We start from the raw sequence: 12435 nt of genomic DNA on the forward strand, positions 1-12435 counted from the left end.
CGGAGCCTCCCACAAAAACAGTTATTCGGACCGAGAAAACAACAATTTCCCCATTAATTTGAGCGAGGATGAAAGATTTGTGTTTGAGGATATTGATAGCGAGAGACTAGAAAAAAAAACGAGTTAAAAAAAAAAATGCGATAGCATTGGGACATATTCCGATGTTTTTAAACAAATTTACGAGGATAATTCTGGGAAATCCCTTATCTTTCTATTGTGTTGCTAGTGTTTTAGTGAGTTTAATATTACCTGACAGTCGGAGGGGTGTGTCCACAGCCGGGTGTTGACGGCAGTGTCTCAGGGGAGTCGACGGCAGCTTTATGGACGGCACAAGCTCAGCTTTTATCCGGTAAGAACTGACTTTTTAACCACAATTTTCTCACCGAAACCTGCTGGTTGACATTTGGTCTGGATTCATGTACGCTTGAATGCACTGTGATCCATACTAAATTTTCACCTCCGGGAATTTTAAACAAGGAATCACCGTGTGTTTGTGTGGCTAAAGGCTAAAGCTTCCCAACTCCATCTTTCTACTGTGACTTCTCCAATATTGATTGAACAAATTGGAAAAGATTCAGCAACACAGATCTCCAAAATACTGTCTAATTATGCCGTTAAAGCAGACGACTTTTAGCTGTGTGTGTGTGCAGCGCTCATACTTCCTAACAGCCTGTGACGTCAAGCGTACACGTCATCATTACGCGACGTTTTCAAGAAAAAACACCCGGGAAATTTTAAATTGCAATTTAATAAACTAAAGCGGCCGTCTTGGCATGTGTTGCAATGTTTATATTTCATCATTGATATATAAACTATCAGACTGCGTGGTGGGTAGTAGTGGCTTTCAGTAGGCCTTTAAATGGTCTTGAACGGAGATCTGGGGTTGTTACAGTTAGAAGATATAATCTGAGATGGATATAGTATATTCATCACTGCTTTTACAGTCATCTGAAAGGAAAGCAGGCTTTCATTAAAAATGGCAAAGGCCACACGCAGCCTGTCTTTTTTAAATTTTCTCTCTGCTATCCTACACCTACACCTGGCAGCACGAGTGACGTCATTCAACCATTAGAGCGGCGATACTTGAAAGGCACGATTGTCTCCAGTGTTCGTAAACAAATAGAGTTGAACCCAGAAACCAACTCTTCAGTATTCAGACATAAAGAGGCTGCAGAATTATCATCACGAAGAGTCGAAAAAATGGAGGAGAACAGAGCAGGAGACGAAGAATTAACCCTGCGAGAGCACAATTTAGCCGGACACTGAGAGGGAATATCAAACAGGATCGGCATATGATCAAAGAACACAGCGTCGCAAATGTCCAAATTAAAAACACACAAGCCATACGAGAGCACTAAATGTAGTGTATGCCAGTGTTCTTATGTGGAACCACACACAGACTGTACAAAGTTAAATAAATCAATTACATTCAGGAAGCTCCTGGAAAGCGACTCGTCTGGGTCCAGGTGTGAATATTAAAATCACCAGCAATAAGGACAAGATTATATTTGGGCAGGATTTCAGCCAAAATTTCAGAAAAGTCAGTTATAAAGTCTTTGGGGTACTTGGGTGGTCGATAGACGACGGCACACAGGACGACATCAGAAAGACCCAGTTCAAACATGCACAGTTCCAAGCTTGAAAAGGAGGATTGCAGGCGTATCAGACGGCATTTAAATTCATTTTTAAAAACCACTGCTAATCCTCCTCCTTTTCGACCAGACGACCGCGGAGAATAAACGTAGGAACACTCTGGAAGCAGAAGTTCATTAAGAGGGGCGGACTCACCGGCTCTCAGCCATGTTTCCGTCACACAGAATTCGTCAAGTCTGCGGGAAGTGAAGAAATCTTTCAGGATAATCGTTTTGTTTGTCAAAGATCTTGCGTTCACAAGACTGAACCTGGCAGGGGCCACCACGTCCAAGGCCGCAGCTATTCCAGGTGGGGCCCGACACACAGCCCGCAGGTGGCGGGAATCCACCCCGCGCCTCCGGGGGCGGGGACAGCAGGAGCAACGGCGGCAAGCCTCATCCTCCAAACCAACGATATAGGAACAAGCCAGGAACCGATGGGATCCAGCAAGCGTGCAGGAGTAGACCATTCCTCCTTCGGGAAGCCATTGGAAGCCGGGCCAGGAGTGCCCTAAATTTCACCAGCTGGCCGCCACGTTTACCACGGCGCCGGAGACACTGCCGCTGGGGGAGAGGAACCAGGGGGCGGGAAAGGAAGGCAGGAATCCATGCAGGTGAAAAAGCTGACTTGGACCCCAGCAATTACACAGTCGATGCTTGTCCTGGACTGTGGTGCCGGGGAACCACACAGTGATGGAGGAGGTGAGGATGGACTCGATGATGGCTGAATAAAACTGCACCAGCATCTTGGTCGGCACCTTAAGTTACCTCAGCTGCCGCAGGAAGTACATCCTTTGCTGGGCCTTCTTCGTCATACACAAGCAGTGAGCTGACAGAGACGAAAATAGATGCAAACAACACAAAAACGAACAGAGCTGACAGCGAGACACAGCAGGCCAAAGCACATACTAGCGCCATCTTTGAAATACCTAAAACTCATTATTATATCAACGATCAGAGACAGAAACTCTTCATTTAACATAATGTCCTTGTTTGATGCTTCAAAACAGCTCAATTAACACAGAAAAAGGAAACGTGAAATAATAGACGGACAGGGCTTTGCTGTTTGTAACACACACACACACACAGCAAAATGCGCTAACGTTAAAAGCTAATTAGCCTTCACCTCAAGCCAGGACTGTGAGCGAGCTGAGCTGCTGTTTGTTTCTAGAACGTCAAAGGGCTCATAGTGATGTTACTAGTACAAACCCTGTTTCCATATGAGTTGGGAAATTGTGTTAGATGTAAATATAAACGGAATACAATGATTTGCAAATCCTTTTCAACCCATATTCAATTGAATGCACTACAAAGACAACATATTTGATGTTCAAAGTCATAAACTTTATTTTTTTTTTGCAAATAATAATTAACTTAGAATATCATGGCTGCAACACAAGCCAAAGTAGTTGGGAAAGGGCATGTTCACCACTGTGTTACATCACCTTTTCTTTTAACAACACTCAATAAACATTTGGGAACTGAGGAAACTATTTGTTGAAGCTTTGAAAGTGGATAATTTTTTACCATTCTTGTTTTATGGAGAGCTTCAGTCGTTCAACAGTCCGGGGTCTCCACTGTCGTATTTTACGGTTCATAATGCGCCACACATTTTCCATGGGAGACAGGTCTGGACACTCTTTTTTTACGAAGCCACACTGTTGTAACACTTGTCTTGCTGAAATAAGCAGGAGCGTCCTTGATAACGTTGCTTGGATGACAACATATGGTGCTCCAAAACCTGTATGGACCTTTCAGCATTAATGGTGCCTTCACAGATGTGTAAGTTACCTATGCCTTGGGCACTAATACACACCTATACTATCACAGATGCTGCCTTTTGAACTTTGCGCCTACAACAATCCGAATGGTTATTTTCCTCTTTGCTCTGGAGGACACCACGTCCTCTGTTTCCAAATATAATTTGAAATGTAGTTACTGACAGTGGTTTTATGAAGTATTCCTGAGCCCATGTGGTGATATCCTTTACACACTGATGTCGCTTTTTGATGCAGTAACGCCTGAGGGGTCAAAAGTCCGTAATATCATCGCTTACGTGCAGTGATTTCTCCAGATTCTCTAAACGTTTTGATGATTTTACGGACCGTAGATGGCAAAATCCCTAAATTCCTTGCAGTAGGTCGTTGAGAAATGTTGTTCCAAAACTGTTCGACAATATGCATACAAATTGGTGACCCTCAGCCCATTGTTGTTTGTGAATTACTTAGCATTTCATGGAAGCTGCTTTTATACCCAACCATGACACTGAACTGTTCCCAATTAGCCTGCACACCTGTGGGATGTTCCACATAAGTGTTTGATGAGCATTCCTCAACTTTATCAGTATTTATTGCCACCGTTCCCAACTTCTTTGCTTCTTTGTCACATGTTGCTGGCATCAAATTCTAAAGTTAATGATTTGCGAAAAAAAAAAAAAAAGGTTTATCAGTTTGAACATCAAATATGTTGTCTTTGTTGCGTATTCAACTGAATATGGCTTGAAAAGGATTTGCAAATCATTGTATTTCATTTATATTTACATCTAACACAATTTCCCAACTCATATGGAAACGGGGTTTGTAGTTGACTGGGAGGTGTTTACTATAATTTGGGGAGAGTCCGCTGGCTGATGCTTACCTGCTAAACACCTACCTGCTCATGACGACGGTGGAGCACTAACTCCTTGCACTGTGAATACACACTGCTGATTGGCTGTTACTGCTCTGTCTGCAACCAATCAGATGGTTGTGTGGGTGGGACAATGCTGGGTGCTGTGTAGAGTACCGATGGAAACAGGCAGAACGAAGCGGCACAGCTTGTTAAGACTTTAGACTAATATGTTCGTGTGGAAACTCGTTCGGTACACCTCCGAACCGAACCGAAACCCCCATACCGAAACGGTTCAATACAAATACACGTATACACAAATACATCCCCAATCTTCACCACTAAACCTTTGAAATATGCTGACATATGTGCTGCTAAGGTAAATAAACAGTAGCCATATTGAATGTTTGCCTTCATTTGACCACGTGAGGTAAGGAGGACGGCCTCTAGGTCACATGGTTACACCCCAGCAATTACACTGTTGATGATTGATTTTTAAATGGTGGTGTTAAAAAGCAAGTTTATCTCCATCTTTAGTGATAAATGTGTCCCCCGGATGAACATGTGTCACAAACATTGTATTAGATGATATGTGGATGTTGTGCTTACTTGGACTGTGATGAAGCTGTGAGGACTCAGGTGGTTTGTCTTCATGCTCTTCAGTCTTCACAGAGACAACAGTCAGTGGAAACTTGCTGACATCAGCCTCCTCCTGCCCTACAGGACACTCTCCCTCCTCTTCTTCTTTAAAATAAGAGGGCTGTGGATCATCTTTGTCCCCTTTAAAATGTGAGGGCTGTGGATACTCTAAAGTGAAACTGTCCCCCTGCAGATGAGGGAGACATTCTTCTTGGTGTCCAATCAGCTGATGGATGTCTACAGGACACAAACAAATCACATTTTAACTCCTACATGCTATGAAATAATGTGCTGTGGCTATTGAAAATGTTATTAATCAAGTGTTCCACTGGGAACGTTTTCGATTAATCGAGTAACTGGATAAAACATAGTGTTGCTTTGTTAAAAACTAATTTAAGCAACTATAAGACACTTCACTTAATAATGAACGGTCAATTAGTCTGAGATGGTATGAGATCAAGATGTCATCTTTAGATCAGGCTTGGTTTTTCCACAATCACTGCCACGTTAAAAAGTTAAAGTACCAATGATTGTCACACACACACAAGGTGTGGGGAGATTATTCTCTGCATTTGGCCCATTACCCTTGATCAACCCTTGGGAGGTGAAGTGAGCAGTGAGCAGCAGCGGTGGCCGCGCCCAGGAATCTGTTTTATGGGGATTTAACCCCCAATTCCAAACCCAATTCCAACCCTTGATGCTGAGTGCCAAGCAGGAAAGTAATGGGTCCAATTTTTATAGTCTTTGGTATGACTCAGGTGGGGTTTGAAATCACAACCTACCCATCTCAGGGCAGACACTCTAACCACTAGAACACTGAGTAAGTGGATGTAGTAGGTGTTGTAGTAGGTTAATGGCTGCACCAATATGAAGGAAATAATAGCTTTGACACACATATATAACTTGTCAAACCTGCCAGCTAGCAGGCTAGGTTTACAGAGTCAGTCACCATGGTAACTGACTCTGACTTTGTCTTACCTTTCTTATTTTTCGAGGTAAAACTCTCGAGCTTTACATACTCAGGACTTTGCACTTAACCTGCTCTCTGGAATATTCCCCCGGTGACTGTGTGAGTTTTGTGTGAACATGTTGATACACATTGTTACAAACATCAACCTCTCATAAATATTGTGTGTCTGACAAATTCTCCTTCTTATGAACAATGTAAAACAATCAGTGCATCATCCTCACATGACAATTATTCTTCCTGTAGACAATCTATTTAAGAATAGTGTGAATAATGAAATATAAAGTTAGTAAAGATGTGAGAGTAAGAAGTAAACAAACCTGTTCTGTGTAACACAACTTGATGTTTTTCATGTTGTCGCTCCTTCTCCTCTTTTGTTGGATAAAGTTCCTCCTCGTACTCTGCTGTGGTTCTTTGGCACATTTTCACACAATCACAACACTTTACACTCACACTTGATCTCTACTTAGTGATGTGTTTTGATCACTTCCGCCTCTCTTTGTTAGCAGCTAACAAGCTAAGCTAACTAGCAGGCTAAGCTAGCTCGAGAAGCATCAAAGTGCGCTCAGACTAATATAACCGGATGCAAACAGTTATTAACGATGTTTACTCTATTTACTAGAGTGTAATAAAGGACATATATGTGTACATGGAGGCATAGATTAAGAACATTGAACTGTGACGACTGCAATAACGTCTTCACCGTCAGACGCCATCTTGCGTTGTCCTCGCCGTGTTTGGTTCGCGCGCAGTGTTGTCAGATCTCGCGAGAGAAACAAGTAACCAGCTCTTTTCCAAATCTCGCGAGAGGAATAAGTACAAACAGCTTTCCACCCCCGGTTTACTTCTTGTGAAAATAAAAGTAAACTTGTCCATTTCAAATCAACCAAAAAAAAAAAAAAAACCTATTTCCATAAAAATATTTAAATATTTGAAAATGTTTTGAAACAACAGTAGCATCAGGAAAGAAAAACAAGAAACAAAATAGATATTACACTCATGGTATTCTTTTTGTCTTTGATGGTAATCGTTTTTATAATGTATTTTAGAATGTGGGAGGTTTTCATGTCCTTTTAAAATTTCCTTTGTCGTTATTTATATTATATCTAGCTATATATCTATATATTGATATATATATATAGGTATATATATATATATATATATATATATATATATATATATATATATATATATATATATATATTAGGGCTGGGCAACAATTTAAAATTGTAATCAAAGTTAATCGCACTATTTCTCCGATTAATCGCGATTAACTGCATTGTATACGCAAAGCCCAATAATGAATTCAAAAGTAGTGTGTAGTGCACCTTTATTGGAATATTCTCTCACATGAACAAAAGCGCCAAAACATTTGTTGTGCAAACACAATTTAAATCAGTCCTTGTTAAACAGTAGCAGTTAAATAGCATATTTTATGAAAATCAACTCAAAAAATTTAAATACAAACATTTAAGCTTATTGCCACTGCCAGGGTATTTAAGTTATCCTGTTTGTTATGGAAAATAAATATAATCTACATACAAATCTCTGAGCCACAATCATAACATCTGAACAGGCAAATTCTGAGGTAACAGCAGAAACATTTTTTTTTATCAGAGTCTTATGTTTAAAAAAACTATATTACAGGTAGTGGGCTGTTTTAGGGAATGTTTGATCAAATTATCCGTAGTAGCAATATTAATAATGTTGTGTTTATTCTGCGTAGTGCACTTAAAATAATTATGACCATATCTAGGACTTGATATGATGGGAATTTTCCGATTGTTTGCTTGGTGCTTTGATAAACTGAACGCATCATATACATGGTACTATTTGTGATGTTATGAGCCAGGGAAAAAAATAACTACCTTACCCAGCATGCAACAGGAGTGACGAGCATGCGCGGTAGCCCGGTATAGGTTGTGTGTCGCCATGACAGCATCTTGTATGTTGTGATATGCACGCTCTGAAAGCAAACGTTAAGAACTCAGCCAACACTCCTGGTCTGCATTATTCATAAATAGACAGACAACACATATACTCCGCTGCTTCACAGGCCGCTGGATGTAGCCGGCAAAGTATTCCCATGCTAGCTAGCCGGTCTAGCAAGCACGCGTCATTCAGTCCAAAACGGCCCGATCTATCCACATCCAGAATTGTCTGGCGGTCGTAAGTGATCCCGGAGTGACCACGCTGTAAGCCAGCCATGAAATTTGCAGAATTGTCCGGTATTTTTGCCAAATGTTCCATCTTTACCAAGAGCCCATCGACGCCGAAGTACATCCGGGAGTTGCCATCTTGTTAAGAAAAGGCGTTAACAAAATAAAAGCATGTAAACAACATACGCAAATGTGAGATAAAATAATTGTCGGCGTTAATAGATTGATGAGTTAACGCATAATTAACCCATTAATTTGCCCACCCCTAATATATATATATATATATATATATATATATATATATACATATATATATATATATATATATATATATATATATATATATATATATATATATATATATGTATATATATATATATATATATATATACATATATATATATATAGTTTTTTTATATAAATAGTTGGCAGCAGAGGCTCCATGTATTACCTGAAGAAACATTTGACTTCTGACCTTTCCACATTATTTCTCTCATCTTTACTGCTGAAGTTCAGCTCACTGAGGATGTAAGCTCTGTTTTTTGTATTTTAATTATCTTTAATTATTCATAAACAGGCTAAAAACAAACCATTATTATGACTACTTCCTCATTTGTTTCACTCTCTACTAATTAAAACTATTCAGGATGTTAATTCAAACAATATTACACATCCCCAAACGTACCATTTTATTATTGTATTAATATCATACATTATTACATTGAATATTCACATGTTTATGAAAATGTTTATTTCCACTCAGGGATTAATAAAGTATTTCTGATTCAGATTCTGATAATTACATCACTCTCATAAAGCCTTCAAAGCTGAATATGTTTTTACCATAGCTCAGCTTCACAATGTTGGAATATTGACTGCGGATATTGATATTCTTCTATTGTTTACAATATTACACTTTACTCTCTTTCTTTGCTCAAATGAACAGGATGAAAGTGTCTTTAATTGTCACTACTATCTATATATAATTATGTATATAATAATCTTCCATTCTTCACCTTCATTACCGCTTGATTTAACTCTCATCTTATTTTATCCAGAGAGAACTTGACCATAAAAAGATGGCTTAACATCAATAAACTGTCACTAAACTTCAATAATCCAATCAATCCACTTTATTTATATAGCACATTTAAACAACAATAACGTTTCCAAAGTGCTGCACAGCCATGTTAAAAACAATATTATGCTCCACCAATGACTGAATAAAACAAAAATAAATACAAATAAAACCAATAAAAACAATACAAAAACAAATATGATTAAAAACTATTTTAAAGGGTAAAATCAATTAAAACTGTAAAATAATAATCAAAGTGTATAAAAAACACAGAGGACAACAGAGGACAGAGGACCACACAACTCACGTAGTGTTAAAAGCCAAAGAATAAAAGTGGGTCTTAAGACGAGACTTAAAACACTCCAATGTGGAAGCAGTTTGAACATGGAGGGGCAGAGTGTTCCAGAGCTTAGGGCCGACCACAGAGAAGGCCCTGTCTCCCCTGGTCTTAAGTCTGGTTTTGGGCACCACGAGCTGGAACTGGCTCTCGGACCTCAGAGCGCGCGCAGGAATGTAAATTTGGATGAAGTCCGAGATATATTGAGGTGCCAGTCCATGTAAAGATTTAAAAACAAACAGCAATGTTTTAAAATCAATTCTAAAATGAACAGGGAGCCAGTGCAAACTCTGAAGAATTGGGGTTATATGCTGGCGTTTCCTGGCCCCTGTTAAAAGTCCTGCTGCCGCGTTCTGGACTAACTGCAACCGGGAGAGAGCTGTTTGGCTAATGCCAGCATAAAGTGCATTGCAGTAGTCCAGGCCACTTCAAATAAAAGCATGCACGACTTGTTCCAAAAGGTTAAAAGATAAAAACGGTTTAACCTTTACTAAAAGACAAAGGTGATAAAAACACGATTTTAAAACGCACTTGACTTGTTTGTGTAGTTTAAAATCGCTGGTGACTTTGGGACACACATCATTTTGCAATGGTCCCAAGTCAGTGAGGGCCGGACCAAAAACTAAAATTTCCGTTTTTCCCTCATTCATTATTAAAAAATTCTGGGCTAACCAAGCCTTGACGTCACATAGACAGTTAAGGAGGGGTGTCAGGGGGCCGTGGCCTTTTGAAATTGGCATATAAATTTGGCAGTCTTCTGCATAAAAGTGATAAAACACTCCATGTTTCTTAAAAATATCTCCAAGAGGGAGGAAATAAAGAGCGAACAGGATGGGGCCTAAAATAGATCCTTGGGGGACACCACAGTAAAGCGGGGCAGAAGAGGAGGTGGCGTCCCCCAGCCTGACAGAGAAGGACCTCTCAGACAGGTAAGATCTGAACCACTGTAACGCAGTCCCCCTGACACCCACACAGTCTCTCAGGCGCTCTAAAAGAATTGTGTGGTCGACTGTGTCAAAGGCAGCTGTAAGATCTAAAAGCACTAAAATGGCAGAGCTGCCAGAATCAGACATTAAAAGCAAGTCATTAAAAACCTTTAATAGTGCAGATTCAGTACTGTGCAAAGCTTTGTATCCAGACTGAAATGGATCTAAAGTGCTATTTTCATCTAAAAAAGGCTGCAGTTGTGCCAGAACACATTTCTACAAAATCTTTGACACAAAAGGTAATTTGGAAATGGGCCGATAATTTGACAAACTTGTCGAATCAAGACCTGGTTTTTTAATCAAAGGCTCAACAACAGCTCTTTTACAAAAGGAGGGGACACAGCCAGAAATCAAGCTGCTGTTGATGATGTTCCTAACAGACACATCAATAGTGTCCCAGATTTCTTTAAAAAAGCGAGGGGGGACTGGGTCTGTGGAACATGACGAGGGTTTTAGCTTGCCGACTATTCCTGTAAGTTCAGGCATGGACACAGGCTCAAAGTGACAGAACACAGTCGAGCACTGAGTGGCCACATTAAAACTTAATGGAAAACGAGAAAGATTTGCCAGAATAGAAGCAACCTCATCATTAAAAAAGGAGAGAAATTTTTCACAAGTTTCACTTGTCATCTCCAGTGAAGTGGCTGGATTCGGTTTAAGAACATTACTGATATTATTAAAAAGAACAAATGGCTTACTGATGCTACTTAAAATTAAGTCTGACAAATATTTTGTTTTCTCAGCTTTAACCACACTTTGATAATTTCAACAGTTTTCTTTTAAAATTTGATAGGAGACTTCCAATTGATCCCCTTTCCACTTGTTTCCACTTAAAACTAAATATACCATATTTGGAGATTGTAAAAATGTAAAACACAAATTATGATGGATAATATTGAAATGAAAGGAATGAAGGTCATCACATTTTTAGGAGTTAATATAGATGATGAAGTAAGCTGGACACTACATGTAAGTCATATAAAGAAAACATAAAAAAATGGAGTGCAATACGAAATAGAATAAAATACATACTTATGAATATTAACTATAATTATTGTACCCAACTTTAGTTGAGTCATACATTGTTTATTGCATAAAAGTCTGGGGACATACATATAAAACAAGCACACATCAATATTCATATTACACAAGAAAGTAAAAAGGACAATTAATAGAATGGATTATAGAGACCCAACAAATGATTCATAAAGTCACACATTTTAAAAGTAAATGATCTTGTATAAAAAAACAATTGTTCAAATGATAGATAGATAGATAGATAGATAGATAGATAGATAGATAGATAGATAGATAGATAGATAGATAGATAGATAGATAGATAGATAGATAGATAGATAGATAGATAGTACTTTATTGATTCCTTCAGGAGAGTTCCTTCAGGAAAATTAAAAATTCCAGCAGCAGTGTACAGAGTTGAGATCAATTTAAAAAAAAAAAAGAAAGTAAAAAGTAAATAATGGGGGTTTAAAAGGAAACAAAATAGAGAAATATTACAAAAAGAATAAAAACAATGGGAACAACAATATAACAGTAAAATAAGAATATAACAAGACAAAGTAGGCAGTAGTGACCATGTTATGAAAACGTATTGCACTGTTAATGTTTTGCATCCCCTGTCATCCTAGTACCCCCCGCCCCCCGCCCCAGAGAGGAGTTGTACAGTCTAATGGCGTGTGGGACAAAGGAGTTTTTGAGTCTATTAGTCCTGCACTTGGGATGAAGCAGTCTAGAACTGAACAGGCTCCTCTGGCTGCTGATAACACTATGCAGAGGGTGACTGGCATCATCCAGGATGCTCACTAGTTTGTCCACAGTCCTCTTCTCTGCCACCCTCACCAGTGAGTCCAGTTTCATTCCCATTGTAGAACCGGCCCGCCTGATCAGTTTCTCAAGTCTGGAGCTGTCCTTCTTAGATGTACTGCCCCCCCAGCACACTACCATGTAGAACAGAACACTGGCAACAGCAGACTGGTAGTACATCCACAGGAGTTTTCTACAAATGTTGAAGGA

Source organism: Nerophis ophidion, unplaced genomic scaffold (genome assembly GCF_033978795.1).
Source record: "Nerophis ophidion isolate RoL-2023_Sa unplaced genomic scaffold, RoL_Noph_v1.0 HiC_scaffold_132, whole genome shotgun sequence".
NCBI classification, from domain to species: Eukaryota; Metazoa; Chordata; class Actinopteri; order Syngnathiformes; family Syngnathidae; genus Nerophis; species Nerophis ophidion.